Source organism: Colobus angolensis, unplaced genomic scaffold (genome assembly GCF_000951035.1).
Source record: "Colobus angolensis palliatus isolate OR3802 unplaced genomic scaffold, Cang.pa_1.0 Scaffold132, whole genome shotgun sequence".
Classification (NCBI taxonomy): Eukaryota; Metazoa; Chordata; class Mammalia; order Primates; family Cercopithecidae; genus Colobus; species Colobus angolensis.
In genome coordinates, this window is record NW_012114400.1 from 1,848,634 (window position 1) to 1,865,028 (window position 16,395).

The 16,395-nt window shown below is 39.2% G+C and overlaps 1 long non-coding RNA gene across 1 annotated transcript; it reads right to left on the bottom strand.

Moving 5' to 3' along the window:
• On the bottom strand, window positions 1-11,552 carry LOC105506141. The gene is made up of 4 exons (XR_001000876.1): window positions 11,474-11,552; window positions 10,778-10,899; window positions 9,171-9,451; window positions 1-188 (listed from the first exon to the last, which is right to left on the bottom strand). It is a non-coding gene; the product is annotated as an uncharacterized LOC105506141 (long non-coding RNA).
• Between the last annotated feature and the right edge of the window lie 4,843 nt (window positions 11,553-16,395).

Genomic DNA, 16,395 nt, shown 5'->3' on the forward strand with positions numbered 1-16,395 from the left:
TTTATACTAAGCTGAGTTTTTAATGTAGTCACTAAATTAAATGTATAAACAAAAGTGTGGTAACATATGGCACAATCTATACAGTTCAGTTGAGAAAGAGATTTTTTGTTGTGATCACATTCAAAACTGGATACCCGGTGAATGAAAGTTACCCAATATAATTCAGTTGGACTATTCAGGACGTAGTGCTACAGGAAACAAAAACAAAAAGAATAATAATTTAATTGGACTAGCTAGCCAACTGTTGCCTGTGTAAAGTGATCACTCAACATGAAGTCAAGAGACTACTTCAATGAAAAAAAACCAGAAAGCACAGAGCGGTTGGGTTGTAAACACGAGTTCTCCTTTCTTGTATTCTTATTGTCTAAAGAGGAGCAGAGTAAAGTACAAGGAGAAAATCATGTTTTATAAGAGTCGAGTGAACTGGACTTTCTTTTTTCTTTTTTTTCTATTTCTTTTTTCTTTCTTTTTTTTCTTTTTTTTGAGATAGGGTCTCATTCCAGTCACCTAGGCTAGAGTGCAGTGGCACAATCACAGTTCACTGCAGCCTCGACTTCCCTGTAGCTGGGACTATAGGCACGTGCCACCATCCCCTGCTAATTTTTGTATTTTTTGTAGAGACAGGGTTCTGCCATGTTGCCCTTGAACTCCTGAGCTCAAGCAATCTACACACCTTGGCCTCTCAAAGTGCCTGGATTATAGACATGAGCCAGGGCACCCGGCCTGAATTAAGCTTTCTGACTATGAAAGAAAGTCACAAAACCGTTAGCTAGAAGTTCCTGCGCCTTGAAAATAATTCCTCCTACTGTACTACTCCAAAATCGATACCACTGGGGGAAGAATTATTGAGTGAAATGTTTTCTTTCCCAACCATCTCCAATATCTTACTAAAAAGAAAAATGTGAAAGGAAAACTGTTGCGGCAAGATATTGTACCAACAGGCCTTATTTGGGTCACTATGCCTTAGTCACCCTTGTCCCACAATAGCACTTCTCTGTTCTCAATACCTTGCTCCTGTCCTTTTAGACCCAGTTAGTACCTTTTCACTTCCAAGAAGTGGGCTAGTGTAATGGAAAGAATGCTAGGCTTGAAGCCTATTCTCAAATCTTGGCTCTGTTACTCAACTACCTAAGTCAGATCTCTTGTCTTCTTGGTGATTGTTTTCTATACTTTAAAATGGGAGCAATAAAACTTATCTCACAGAATTAAAGTTGGTGCAAATGTTTACTTCTAATGGCCAAAACTGCAATTACTTTTGCACCAACCTATATATACTTGGCATATAGTGTTATGATTAAATATTTGTTTACTTATTTATTTTAAGGCTTCTTCCAATTACTCCAGCATATATAGCTTTTCTTCCAAATCTTTGAACCCTGACACATCATTAGTAACAGTTATTTGATACTTAATCCAATGCAGGGTACTTTTTTACTTACAAATTTAAGAATTAAGTGAGGCCAGGCGCCGTGGCTCACGCCTGTAATCCTAGCACTTTGGGAGGCCAAGGTGAGTGGATCACAAGGTCAGGAGATCGAGACTATCCTGGCTAACACGGTAAAACCTCGTCTCTACTAAAAATACAAAAATTAGCTGGGCGTGGTGGCACATGCTTGTAGTCCCAGCTACTTGAGGGGCTGAGGCAGGAGAATCACTTGAACCCAGGAAGCAGAGGTTACAGTGAGCCAAGATTACAATCTTTGAGTACATGGCAGCAGTCCAGACTTCTAAGTGGGCTGTGCCTCAGATCTCAGAAGTGTTGACTGAATTCATGTCTTAATCGTCTGTGCCTCTTGTAGCTCTCTCTGTTAATAGGAAACTATTGTGGGAATGAAAAGGGAAATGTATTTTGTTTTGTGCTCTATGGGGATAAAGACCATGGTTCATTTTGCATCTAACCATAGTTTTTATCCCAGTGTTTTTGCATGTAATTTTTATCTTCTAAAAAAATAGACACATTGAACTTTTAGAAGTGATTTTCTTTCTAATTTTTGGTTTTTTTTTTATGGAGACAGAGTCTTGCTTTGTCACCATGCTAGAGTGCAGTGGTGTGACCTCAGCTCACTGCAACCTCTGCCTCCCGGGTTCTAGCAATCCCCCTGCCTCAGTCTCCCTAGTAGCTGGGACTACAGGCACCTGCCACCACGCCCCGCTAATTTTTGTGTTTTTAGTAGAGACGGGGTTTCCCCATGTTGACCAGGATGGTCTCGATCTCCCGACCTCGTGATCTGCCCGCTTCAGCCTCCCAAAGTGCTGGGATTACAGGCATGCACCACCGTGCCCAGCCTAGAAGTGATTTTCTTTATTTCAATTGAACAGGAAATTTCCTTTTCTGCAAAGAACTAATATTTTCTTTGCTTTTAAGGGGATCCTGTCAAATTTTAAAATGCTTTCTTCAAGAACTTATAGTGTCTTAAATGATTCAGGATTTACTGAGTCATAAAACTTTTATTAGTTTTACTCTATCTGGAATGAATTTTATTAGTTTTACTCTATCTGGAATGAATTTTATTAGTTTTACTCTATCTGGAATGAATTTATGGATGTCCAATTTGCGTGTTAAGTATAAATGAAAGAGAAAAATATTTTATATATGTTTTTTAAAGTACCAGATTGTCTACTGGGAAATTAGCTTCATTAATTGACCATATTGTCACTACTGTATATAGAAATTTCTAGATAATTTCTTATTGGTCTCCCTAAGTTTAAAGCATGATGCCCCCTCACCCAATGGAACAGTAATGTAGACATGCCTTAGAAAAGCCAGTTACATATAGGTTAAGAAAATCTTCAGAGATCCCGAAGAACCATGGTCATTTCTTTGCCATACTTAAAGTGGTATAAAGAATGAAATTCAAGTTATTGAAAGGTTAGGCCAATCAGAATGAATTGAAAGCTTTTTAGAATATTTGTTTTACAAAGAAAAGGGTACAGTGCTTCCTGTGTTACTTCCAAATGAGCTGATAGACTTAGGAAAAGTGTCTCGAATTCAAGTTACCATTTTAGACCATGAGGTGACACACCAAGGATGATCCGAGAAGTGCCATAGAACAAATCTAGCTCCCAGTGACCTTTGAGCTGCCATACATGCTCTGGTCTCCCACACTCTAGACTTCCTCTATGTGAAAAGGAAACAAACTTTGGTTTAAGTCAAAAATGGAAATGGAAATAGCCAATTTAGTGATCTCTGTCACTTTTTAGAAGTATCCTTTTTGTATCCTATCCTTTGTGTTCAATTTATTTCATTTTATAATACACTAGCCGTTTGTATTTCCTTGAGTCCACACTGTGCATTTGAAGCTAGCAAATTGCAAACATAGTTTCAATGCTAAAGATTGGTTACTCATTCTATCAAGTTTGCAGTAAGTTGTTTGTAGGTGACTCTAATTAAAAGTCAAGACCATATGCAAAGTCTACAATCTCAGATTTTAAACTTTGCAATTTAGAAGGTTAAGCCCTACCCCACCTCTCTCTTATCTGACCACTAATCTAATACCACATCATTTTTGCTCTCCCAAATGGCACATTAGACTACTTAATGGGCTACAGCAAATATTTACTGAGTGTCTGTTTTGTGTGAAACATTGTGCTGAATACTGTGAAGTTTATAGATGTGTTGTGAAGTTTTTGATTTATTAGAAAGTAACCAGTTTATTGAATAGGGTAGAATCTGTGGGGTACAAATGGGGAGCAGGTTTATTTTTTTCTGATCTTCAAACATTCACTGATAACTCTCATTCCTGCCTTATAGATAACCCTTAAGATCCCAAATTTTTTTTCATTTTCAGATAGTAAAAGAAAAACAAATACAGTTAGGTCTAAATCAAGACTTTAATCTCACATGTAATTCAAAGTTTTCCCTGGCCTCCCCCACCTCCCAAGGCTCAGGCACCCACAGTGGGCATGGGGAGTGTGATCTTTCTCTGACTTTTAATTTACTCTTTACCACATAGTAGTAAATGGCAACTCCATTTTAATCTATCTTCTTAATTCCTGCCACTTTCCTTGCTGCTTATTTCTTTCCAGTTCCAGCGTCTTTCTTTCAATCCCAGAATATAATAACCATGTTCCAAGAACCTTTGGATTTACTCTTCTTTCTGCTTAAAGCTTTTCCCTCCAGCTAGCCGCGTGGCTTGCTCCCTCACTTTTAAGCCTCTGCTCAAATGTTGCCTTATCAGCAAGGCCTTCCCTAAGTACCCTGTCTCAAGTGGCTATGCCCACAACCATCATTTCCTTACTCTGCTTTATTTTTCTCATCTCACCCTCTGAAAAATTATACTTCTGCTGGGAAGTTAGGTGTCTGTTTCACCTTCTGCAGGTGCCTCCCATCTTTATGAGGGAGGTTGGGAGATAACACACTGTATTAGTCCGTTTTCAAACGGCCATAAAGAACTGCCTGAGACTGGGTAATTTGTAAAGGAAAGAGGTTTCATTGACTCACAGTTCAGCATGGCTCAGGAAGCCTCAGGAAACTTTCAATCATGGCAGAAGGCGAAGAAGAAGCAAGTCACCTTTTTCACAAGGTGGCAGGAAGGAGAAGTGCTGAGTGAATCAGGAAGAGCCCCTTACAAAACCATCAGATCTTGTGAGGACTCACTGTCACGAGAACAGCATGGGGGAAACCGCCCCCATGATTCAGTTGCCTCCACCTGGTCTCTCGCTTGACACGTGGGGATTATGGGAATTATAATTCAAGATGAGATTTGGGTGGGGCCACAAAGCCTACCCGTATCCCCCTTCTCCCCTCTATGAGGAGGGGAGAAAAAAGGCCAACACATTCTTTACTCTTGAATTCCTGTTCTCTTTGACTTTGGCATATAGAATCTGTAGGTAAGAGTTTTATAAATACTAGACTGATCTGGCTTTTTATGCTAAGTAGCGTGGATGTGTCAGACACTTCTCTTTAGAATATGGGGATAATTGTCTCTTATTTTCAGCTTTGAGACTTAGGCTAAAATATAAAGAAAACAAAACTTCATGCAGCATGCTGTTGAATAAGAACCTTCGCACAAATAAAGCTAGCATGCTTTAATTGTCACAAAGAGAACACTTGAATTTGAGATAACCATGATGATATGACAGATGGCTCCATGAATTCAGGATGTCTAATTTTTAGGAACTAGGATCTGAGGTATTTACACAGCTCAAAAGCAATATAAAATCTGTTATGCAGTTACCATGGTGGAAATTTATTGTTTCTGGCTGTCTAGCATTCACTGCTCTTTTTGGGACCACAACCCTTTGGCCACAGTGAATGTTCGTTAATGGATATGTGACCAAAATTGATGCAATTAGAATGAATCCTTGCACATTGACTGGACAGAAATCTGGGAGATATATGCCTGGTGTTGCTGGGGCCATCATATGGAGAGAAGCTGCCTTTGAGTAAAGCAATGAAGAGGAAAGGGGTTGTAAGATGAAGAGAGGCCAAGGCCAAGGTACAGTGACATTGGTCCTGGATCCAGTCATGAAGTCAATGCTCACTTATACTTACATAAGTCAATTAACTTCCTTTTTCTTTTTCTTTCTTTCTTTTTTTTTTTTTTTAAGTGAAGTCACTTGGCTTTTCATCACTTGTAACCCAATAGTCCTGGCTGTTGCCATGCATCTCTCTTCTCAACTTAAATTGTTGCCTGTGGTGCATTGTCATCAGAACTGCTATGTTCTTGGCATATTTTCTCAGGATGGACTTATTCCATTGAGTGCTGATAATTGAAAGAATCTATTAATGTCCCATTCTGGGATTCTCTTGGTTACTGGGAACAAAAAAATATGTATATAGTTAATTGTTTTGAGAAATTCACCAACATTATGTTTGGATGCATGGTTATGTTTGTGATTCTGAATTTTACTGTTCTATATATATGGCTGGAGAAATTTTCTTATTCATTTTCCATAATAATCCAAAATAGCAGGTTTGGCTGGGTACGGTGGCTCACACCTATAATACCAGCACTTTGGGAGACTGAGGAGGGTGGATCATTTGAGGTCAGTAGTTTGAGACCAGCCTGACCAACATAGTGAAATCCCATCTCCACTAAAAATACAAAAAAATTAGCTGGGCATGGTGATGCATGCCTGTAGTCCCAGCTACTCGGGAGGCTAAGGCAGGAGAATCACTTGAACCTGGGAGGTGGAGGTTGGAGTGAGCCAAGATCACACAACTGCACTTCAGCCTGGGCAACAGAACGAGACTCTGTCTCAAAAAAAAAAAGTAGGTTTGCTTTATTTATTTATTTATTTATTTAGAGACAGGGCCTGGCTCTGTTACCCAGGCTGGGGTGCAGTGGCATAATCTTGGCTCACTGCATCCTCTACCACCCAGGCTCAAACCATCTTCCACCTCAGCCTCCTGAGTAGCTGGGATCACAGGTGCACACCACCACGCCCAGCTAATTTTTGTATTTTTTTTAGAGATGGGGTTTCACCATGTTGCCCAGACTGGTTTCCAACTCATGAGCTCAAGCAATCCGCCTGCCTTGGCCTCTCAAACTGCTGGGATTACAGGCATAAGCCACCATGCCCAGCCTACATTATTTTTAGTAATCATTTTCACTAGTCTTTATAAAGTATGTGACTATCCTTATTAATGTTTTATGTTCTGATATATGTTATATACCTAACTGTAAAGGTGCTAAAAACATTTTCTTTTACAGAACCCAAAGTCCTTCAACATTAAAAAGAATGTGTTCCTCCTAGTGCCTGAAACATAGTTCTCTAATAAAAAGAGTTCTAAAGTAATAGCCCAGTCAAAATGGTTTACGTCTTTGAGAATTCTTAGCAATGCTACTATTGGGAGACTTTTCTGGAAGATGTCTGAAATTATCACTAATACTGTGACTTTATACATCCACCAAAGTTCTGACATTATTTTCTTGACGGTTGTGCCTTTAGTGACTCTATTTCATTAAAAAATACTTGTTTGAAAGATCCTGTAAATGACTGCCCACTGATGTGGGATAGAGGTCACTTCTCAACGTAGTATTTTTTTTTTTTTTTAAGCAGTATTTCTTATAGGAGTCTTATTGATCACATAGTAGTTACAAGAATGTCAGATGTGATGACATATACAATCTAAACCAGACAGGCTGATTAAGAATCTACATAATGTCGGCTGGGCGCAGTGGCTCACACCTGAAATCCCAGCACTTTGGGAGGCCAATGCGGGCAGGTCACCTGAGGTAGGGAGTTTGAGACCAGCCTGACCAACACGGAGAAACCCTGTCTCTACTAAAAATACAAAATTAGCCAGGCATGGTGGTGCGTGCATATAATCCCAGGTACTCGGGAGGCTGAGGCAGGAGAATTACTTGAACCCAGGAGGCAGAGGTTGCGGTGAGCTGAGATTGTGCCATTGCACTCCAGTCTGGGCAACAAGAGTGAAACGCCGTCACAAAACAACAACAACAACAACAAAACAACAAAATACATAATGTAAAAGTATAGTCCATATCGAAAGTGAGACGTGGACAGACAGCTGCAGTGGGGAGAGTAGGTGATGGGAATCCCTTTAATGATCACTTGAGGGCTCATGTACAGTTATATTGCTTTTCCCCGTTCCATTACGGAAAATAATTTTCACTAACAGATACAGGTATTGCGTACACATTCAGTACACAGAGTAAATTATGACCTGCTACATGTACAACCTAAAGTGGTATAACTGTGATCTTTCTGTGATACTCCCAAGAAAATAGTGAATAGTAAACCCCATGTAGGCAGTGGGAAGCACTGGTCACTTATTCTAGTGTGAGCTTGGAAGATGTTTAACTCTTGACATTAATATTTGTAAAGAGCATATTTCCTTTTGCTATGTTTTCCTCACAACTGACCTGCACTCAGAGTGGGGGAAATTTTTTTACTTTTTTATTTCCATAGGTTTTGGGGGGAACAGGTGATGTTTGGTTACATGAGTAAGTTTTTAGTGGTGATTTGTGAGATTTTGGTGCACCCATCACCCAAGCAGTGTACATTAAACCCGATTTGTAGTCTTTTATCAGAATGGATAATTTTGATAGTTGTTTGACCTAAAAGTAATAACTGAACTGCTTTTTAATAATATATTTTAGTCACATACTTAACACAAAATGTGGGTCATCTATAACTTTGTGCTAAGAGGTAGAAAGGAATGTATCTACATTTTAATGATTTTAGTTTTCATTTTCTGTAGTTTCTAATACTGTCCTAAAGAATGAAATGGATACAACTGCTTCTTCATTTACCAAAGCAGGCAGTAGTTTGAGCTCTTAGATTAGAGAAAATACAAAACAAGAAATGCCCCTCTTTTTCTCTAGGGCTTTTAAAGAAACTAGACCAAATTTATAAATTACTCAAAGTTCATATAGAGTAGTGGTGTTCTTCTGTGTAACTGTCTAAAGAGCAAATCAAATAAGAAATTTCTAACACTGCAAGAGCGTTGCTTTTTGGTGTATTTCTATTAAGAATTAGGAATCTTTAACAGCAGTTCACAGTCTTGTTTTCTTATATGCCCCCATTTTCCCTGCTTTGTGCTTATGGCATATGTATTTTGGAGTGGGTTGCTGGACAATTTATGCTTAGAGATCTTCTTAAGCAGATTTCTCTAGTTAGGTAAGAACCCTTCTGATAAAACGTGGCAGGTTCTATGAACCTAAAGAGAAGACTCGATGTCTCTCTGAATGCCTTTAAGTTACTGCTCAAATTACAAGTGCCTATTTGGGGGTGGAAAAAAAGGAGCATTAAAAGAACTTGAAGAATTATTTCACTGGCAACTTAGAATGCAAACTATTTTATTTTTGAACTTTTAAAATTTGGAAACAAGATAGCCTAGGATAAATAATATGGTTTTCTCAAATTGATTGTGCTCATTAAGAGCTCAGTTTTTCTGCTTTAAATACAAACACAACTTTCTAAACTCCTAGGTGGCAACACTGCTGTTTTGATGATCTGTGATTAGATGAACTGATCAGTCTCAATTGGTAACATGCCCTTTTTTATCCTTCCCCCGCCCCCAACTCTGGGAAGGATTTAAACATTGTAGAATAGATGCATTTTGTGTGTGTGTGTTTCTAGTCTTATACTGATAGCTTCACTCCAAATGTCTCTCTAGAGGTATATACTGTCACATATAGGAATCTGTCTTCATCCTTCTCACCTTCATACACTTCAGAAATCAGCATGGAAATACTCACCAAGCTGTCTCAGCTCACCACTAGGAAGAGGGCTTGATTACCATCCAGCTGTAAGGGCGTTCTAATTATCTTGACGAGTTTACTCATGTTGACCTGATCACGTACAAAATTACTTGGTTTTCCAGGCCAGGAAGCTGCTTCTCACCTCTGTGTCATTCTTTTGCCACTGGGATTTTGGTAAGACGCTGCTGTCAGGTAAGTGGGACATCTACTCTTTGTTTAAAGGAGTGGCACTGCTTGAAGGTCTTCTCCAATCTCATGCCACGCAAGGCTGGCAAGGGCTGTGGCCTAGTAGAGGACCCTGGCCACTCCGGGTGGCGACAGCAACTGCTGCAGATCTGACTTGGGCAACAGAAGCTTCCTTTGTCCAAAGTTCTAACTTCAATTTCCTGCTTTTATTTTTAAAATAAAATGTTTGTGGGAAGAAATACCAAAATTTGATAGTGAGTTTTGAAATGAAATTCATTGTAGATTCAGTCAGAGGGAAAAAACCTTGAGGCTCCAGATACCATAAAATACGCACAGGGTCACGTTTTGGGTTCCTTCTCATAGGAATGTGGAGAAATCAGAGAGGTTCCTAGTAAAATATTACCAGGTAGAAAATAGGATAAATAAGGAAAGTCCTCATGGTTCCTTTGCTAAAAAAGGAAAAGTTGATCCCAAAGTCTCAAGTCTGCTTGTTTAATTCCTTAAGCAAATGTTGATTACATGCTTCTCATACACCAGGTACTGTGGTAAGGTTTTGTCCTATGGAGTCAAAGTTAGATATTGAAATATATCTAATATGTATTAGATACATATGTGATATGCTGAGGGAAGATAGATTCCAAATGCTATTGGAGCCTGGAAGAAGGGCAGCTGAGCCAGTGATCAGGGAAGATTCCAGAGAAGGTGGGGTTTGACATGAGACTTAAAGATGGGTATGAGTTTACCTGGTGGATAGGGGAAGGCATTTTAGAAAACATGTGCAAAATAAAAACAGTATATTTGAGGACTCCTAAATAGAGTATGACAGAGAGAGGGTAAGAAGAAAGCAGGCTGGACACCAAAGAAAGGGAGGGGAAGCTGGCACAGTAGTGCATACCTGTAATCTCAGCTACTCAGGAGGCTGAGACAGGAAAACTGCTTGAGCCTAGAAGTTCCAGATCAGCCTGGGTGACATAGCAAGACCCTGTCTCTTAAAACAAAACAAAACAAAAACGAAGGTGAACAGGGAAAAGGGTGCCTTGCTTGCAACTATTGTTCCTTAGAATTTGAATTGTCTTATTATTATTATTATTTTCACTTTTTAGAATCAGGCAACAACCCATTCTATGAAATAGAAAGGGCAGTTCCAGCATTTGGATTGTCTTAAAGGCAATAAGAAACTAATTAATCTAGGGAGGAATATTCTCATATTTGCTTTTTTTTTTTTTAAGCCTTTGTGGATGGTTTTCTTAAAGAGAAGACTGTTGACTTCTCCATATCCACAAGGGAGAGGGTAAGAGGGGAAAGATAACATGCAGGGAATGACTTGTTGCATGAGAGAGTTCGATTAGACAAAGGAAGAACTTGACCCTGTGGGGACTAAACAGAGGTTATGGAGGGAGTTGGTAGCCTTTTCAGACCTGAGGATGTTTTATAAAGGGTGGTCGTTGTCTTTCACAGTGTAAGTTTTGTTTCTGGTTGAGGCAAGAGGTTGGACGTATTCAGACTTCCTACAGCATGTTCTTTAGAAGAGTCATTCCATCTGTTAACAGATAACAGAAAACAAAGTTTCAGTGCTCCCCAGAAGTTTGGCTTAGGCACAACTGAATAGGCCTATCTATTTACTGCACTATTTTTTTAAACGACATTTAAAGTGATAATGTAAACTGAATATTTGAGTAGAACATTAGATTCAGGGTCTCCAAACTTGATTCCAGGATCCCTTTTATATAGGGAACTTATGGTCTTCTGTTCTAAAGAGCACTTTTGGTAAAATACTGAACCAGATACATTTGATTCTGTTACAAACTCTTAAGATTCTTCCTTAGGTTCTGAAATGCTTAAAAAATATAAGATTTGGAGTTACTTTTCCATAACGCTTATTCATCATGAAATTATGCTCATTCATTCAATATCTGCCTTCTCTGGGGCATATATAAGCTCTCAAGTCTGTTGATATTTAATAATAACTATGCAGTGACTATTTTTCAGAGTCCTAAAGGATGGATAAGTCAGATAAAATATGAACAGATATAATGTCCACCTTAAACTCAAATCAAACTAAAATCCTAAGGGCCAACTTAGTAGAAAGTTTGGGAAACAGCAGGTCTACTCACTTCAAAGAATGAAAGGAAAAGAGGGAGTAGATAAACCATCCCTTATCTCTACACCTGAAGATATTTCTTGGTACATGTCAAAACTCAGGAGGTTAGAATTCTAATGTGTATTCAAAGAGAGATGGAACTTTGGAGTCATCTAAAGAATGTTGCCATTGGGAATGTAACATTTAAGTACCAGGAATAACATTTGGGATCCTCAACAAACTCTGAGGCCAGTGCAGTGGCACATGACTGTAATCCCAACTATTTGGGATGCTGAGGCAGGAGGATTGTTTGAGCCCAGGAGTTCAAGGACAATATGGTGAGCCCTCGTCTTAAAAAAAAAAAAAAAAAAAAAAGCCCAAATACAAAAAACCCTCAAGAACTACTTTTCAGTGATTAAATCTAATCCTGGGGTCGAAAATAGATTTTTTCTTTCTTCTGTGCATATGCTTACCCAAGCAAATAGATTTTAACTGAGATATTTAGATGTCAATTCTAATTAGTTGTCAGTGTTGCCTGGAGTATTAGGATGAGAAGAATTGAGACTGAACCTCAACTGAATCCATGAAACAAATGTGGCAATTGATGAGCAATATCTGCCTTATCTGGGGGAAGTGTGTGAAGCTCCCCATCCTTGTAGTTGCCATCCCCTTTCTAAGTTATGCTTGGAAGTATGTTAGGTTGTAAAGGGTGCTATGAGCTGGATTGGATCAGAAACAAAAATTTGAGACATAGAATGATTCACAAGATCTTGTCAAATCATGCAGAATGTATATAACTCTATAGGTCTAGAAGAAACTGGTGTACAAGGGAGCCAAGTAACATTGATTTAGATGAGAAGTGTGAACTTTGCAGAAATGTGGTACAACCCACGGAAAGGAGTCCTTGACAAAGAAGTTTACAAATATCTTTTAGCACATGAAGTGTACGTCTTCAAATTTTGTATAGTGTCTGTATGAGAATTTCTGCTGGAGATTGTATACTTGGTCTTTCCTATGAATACATCAAATTCATGTTAATATCTGTACTTTGCCAAGCAGTACTGAAAATTCTTGATGAAGTTCTTAATATAAATAATTTTCCTTCCTTTTGCAAATGGGGCCTCTGTTACCCATAGGGATCCCCCAGTGTCCTACAACAGGTGATACTATCAAGAGGAGGTATACTAGACTGGGAATGAAGGAAGAAAACTAGTACTTATTGTGTTGTCGTTGATCACGCAGCATCCAGACAAATCCCTGCCACCATCTCCTAGTAGGGCTTGTCCTATTGATGGGTGAGCTGCCACCCAAGTGGAGTGTTGTACCTGGTGAGTCAGGAAGAGTTACAACTTCACACCCAGCTTGTTGTCCACATCCAGTTCTGTTTCTTAGCCAAATGACATAAAAAACAACTTGAGAAAAATACAAAGTAATGTCCTTCTGAGAGTTTACTTGCAATAGTGTCTGGTTTGTGGCTAGAATTCTGGACTTGAAATTAGGAGAGCTGAGCAGAAACAGAAATGGAAATGTCTGTGTTCCTTTCTCAGTTTGACCAGGCACTGCTTCAGAACTTTTGACAATTCAACTTTGCTGGACCTCAGTTTCCTCATATTTGATTGGGAAGAGAGGGAGGCTAGAGGCAGAGACAAAGAAGAAAGGGATTGTCTATTTAATGACTTCTAGACATTTTATCTAAAGTGTTAGCTGCATTTCCCCAGGCCATGCCCAATGAGCTCTCAAGAGCAGCGATGAGATGCTGATCCTACAGATTGGATGAAATAGAGGGAGCTAGAACCACATACATCCCACTCCCCGCAACTTCTCCCAACTAATGCAGAAGGTTCCCAAGTTTCGTCAGACAGCGATTTGAATTTCTGTAGTCTCTCTGGCTACCTTGTGGTATTTCTGGTGCCCTGTGGCTCTTGACATAGGTACTATAATGAAGCTAGTACTTCACCCCTCATTTGTCTGTCTTAAAACTGTGCTGGCTTGAGCTGTTTCCCACAGATATCTGGGTGATGTGGCTCCATGTTATTTACCAGCCCTATTTGTAAGCCTATTTTTCCCCTGAAATGGACACAAGTTCCTGAGGATTGGGCTGGGAAGAATCTAACTCCATTCAAAGTCACTTTTCCTTAAGAAGACCTGTGCTTGTCATTAAATCATATGTATAAGCTGGCGTAGACCTTTCAGTTAAGTTGCTTAGACCAATAGTCTTCAAAGTTTTTCCTCTCAAAAGCTTTAAAAGACTTATAAAACTTAATATCTCTTTGCACATTTTCAAGTCAACATGAACATATTGTATAAAGGATCTATTTTGTGTTGTCAACAGACAAAATTACAACAAACAGTTTAAATAGCTCAGTTGGCTGTATTGTGGTTCTAGAATTGGGCAACACTTCATACCATAAAAATATAATAAGTGTTCTGATGAGCTGAGCAGAAGGAGTTAGCTTTGTAGGCAGAGGACGGCTGAAGAAAGCAGAAGCAAAGAGAGCAAAGAGTATATTAGTCATTCCACAGCTATTTTTCTGTAATGCAGAATAGAGAAGCAGAATAATAGAAAAAAAATGTGGCTTCCATCTGTAATCCCAGCTACTCAGGAGGTTGAGGTGGGAGGATCACTTGAAGCCAAGAGTTCTAGGCTACAGCGACCTATGATCGTGTCACTGCACTCCAGCCTGTGTGACAGGGCAAGAACCCCTCTTAAAAAAAGAAAAAAAAAGACACACACAGAGAGAGACATAACTGATTAGTTAACATCAGGCTACTTCTTTTGAGTTTTTTTTTTCAGATTTATTAAGTAATGAAACAAAAGATTGAACAGTTCTTACATAGGCTTTATTTAAAAAAGAAAAAAAGAAAAATTGTCTTGAAACTACTCCTAAGTATTTTGAAAAACTACCTTTGAAAAGTAGCTGGCCAAGAATCCAGAAAAACTTTTTGTTTTAGAGAATCTCTCTCCCTCTTGTTTTTCTGTTCTCTTACCTGATGTCAGTCATTGTGTTTGTTTTTCCTGGGCAGTCAGAAATCAGATTTTACTTTGAAACTAAGACACTCATTTTTTTGTCTTTAAAAAATGTTAATTATATTGTTTGGTTTTGGGTACTATCTTTGGGTAAGTTGACAATTTCTACGTTTTTTGTTAATTACAAATTATTAGTTTTACTGCCTCTATATCCACTTGTGTACAAAAGGATAGTATCTAATTATATTTTAACTTACCATTTTTTAAAACTTTTAACTGTTTATATGTTTAAGGATTTAAGTAGAAGTTTTTCGTGCTGATTGAAGATTTAAACTGGCTTTTTTGGAAAATCAGCTGTTATCTCTTTCTCCCAATTTCTCAGAAGGTCAAATAAATACTTAGAGTTTGGTAGAGGGGAACTTTAGTATGAGTGATCCCATTATGATTTTTTTGTCTGGTCTGTTGAGGCCTGGTGCAGAAACTTAGTCCAAAACAATGGCCTCCTGTGGTTTTTATTTAGCAGTATTGTCTTCATGCTTTAAACACCTTTTCCTTAAAATCACAGAGTTTCAGATTTGTTTCAGGTCAGGAATTGTTCATAGAGCAAATTATCCGATCAAATTAGACTGGCTGTTTCTGTCAGGAAAAAGTTGACTTTATTGATTTATTTTTACTGAAAATGAATGTGATCGCATGCATGTCTGTGCAACCTCACTTCTGAATGTAAGAGACACAATGTTGGGGAGGGTAGGAGAGAGAATGAGGGAAAAGGCATGGAGCCTTGCTGCGGCTTTCTTCACCTTGCCCTACCTCTCCCGAAATCTCCATTCCCTGGTCCCTCTGCTTGGTGGCCCAGAGGTGTTTACCCCTGGAGCAAGCACACAGGAAGCTTAGGTCCCAGTGGGGCTTTGCCTTCACTTTCTTTTACAAAGTGGTTGCAGAGCCTTTGGTTGGCAGAGAGGATGTGGGAAAGGGAACCACAAGCTGCTGCAGACTTCTCTTCTGTAGAGCAGTGTTATGAGAGGACACGTGGGAACTGAGGATTTGAACATTGATTCTGTTAAAGCTACTCATGCCTGTGAACCCTTGGGAAGTCTTTATATTCCCAGAGTTATGAGTACCCCAGTTTGAAGACCACTTCTTTAGATCCCACCACTTACTCCAGTTGAGTCTGGGACATGTCCAGGAAGATCTGATTGCAGCTCTTAGATTAGGCCTTCATGTTTGTTAAATATTTACAATGTACCAAGCAGCTTACCTTTATAAGTTTGTCTTCCTGAAGACCTTGTTACAGATAACTGTGTCATCCAAACTCAGGTAGCAGAAGATCCAAGAGCCAGACTGGGGTACTCCTAGGGCCTAAATCAACTTTTGTTCCTGCCACAAAAACTTGCTTAGTTGCGTAAGACATGGTCAGCTGAGCTTGTGGATTAAAAGGAGGATCTGAAAGGAAACCTCAGCATTTGTAGACCATTTCCTGCTTGTGGTTTCCAACTTAAGGAGAGAAACTGCCTTTTTACAGCCATATCTGTGACAGTGCCTTTTTTGGGCTGTATCTGTGCTACCGAATCTCCCCTTGACCAAACCTTAGTCAGGCCTCTATGGCCTTGGGCAAGTCCCCCAGGTGTCCAATTTTAGCAAGAATCCCGATGAATCAGTTCAGCCAGAATTTCCCACCTTAATATCTGATCATCCTCAAAATCTGATCAACATTCTCATCCTCCACCATGTACTACGTAACATCAGATCACCCTGACCTGCCTTCAGCAAGAATCCCATTATGTTTGTTTAACCAGCAAATCCCCTTACCCTTGATGCTTTCTCTTGGCAGTTTTCCATCCACTTACTCCTGCACTGTGCTCCTTGTCTATAAATCCCCCCTTTTTCTTGTACTTGGAGTTGAACCTGATCTCGTTCCCCTGATAACAAAAACCTCATTGTAATAGTGCCCCCACCCCACCCCGCTTGAATAAAGTCTTCCTTACCAT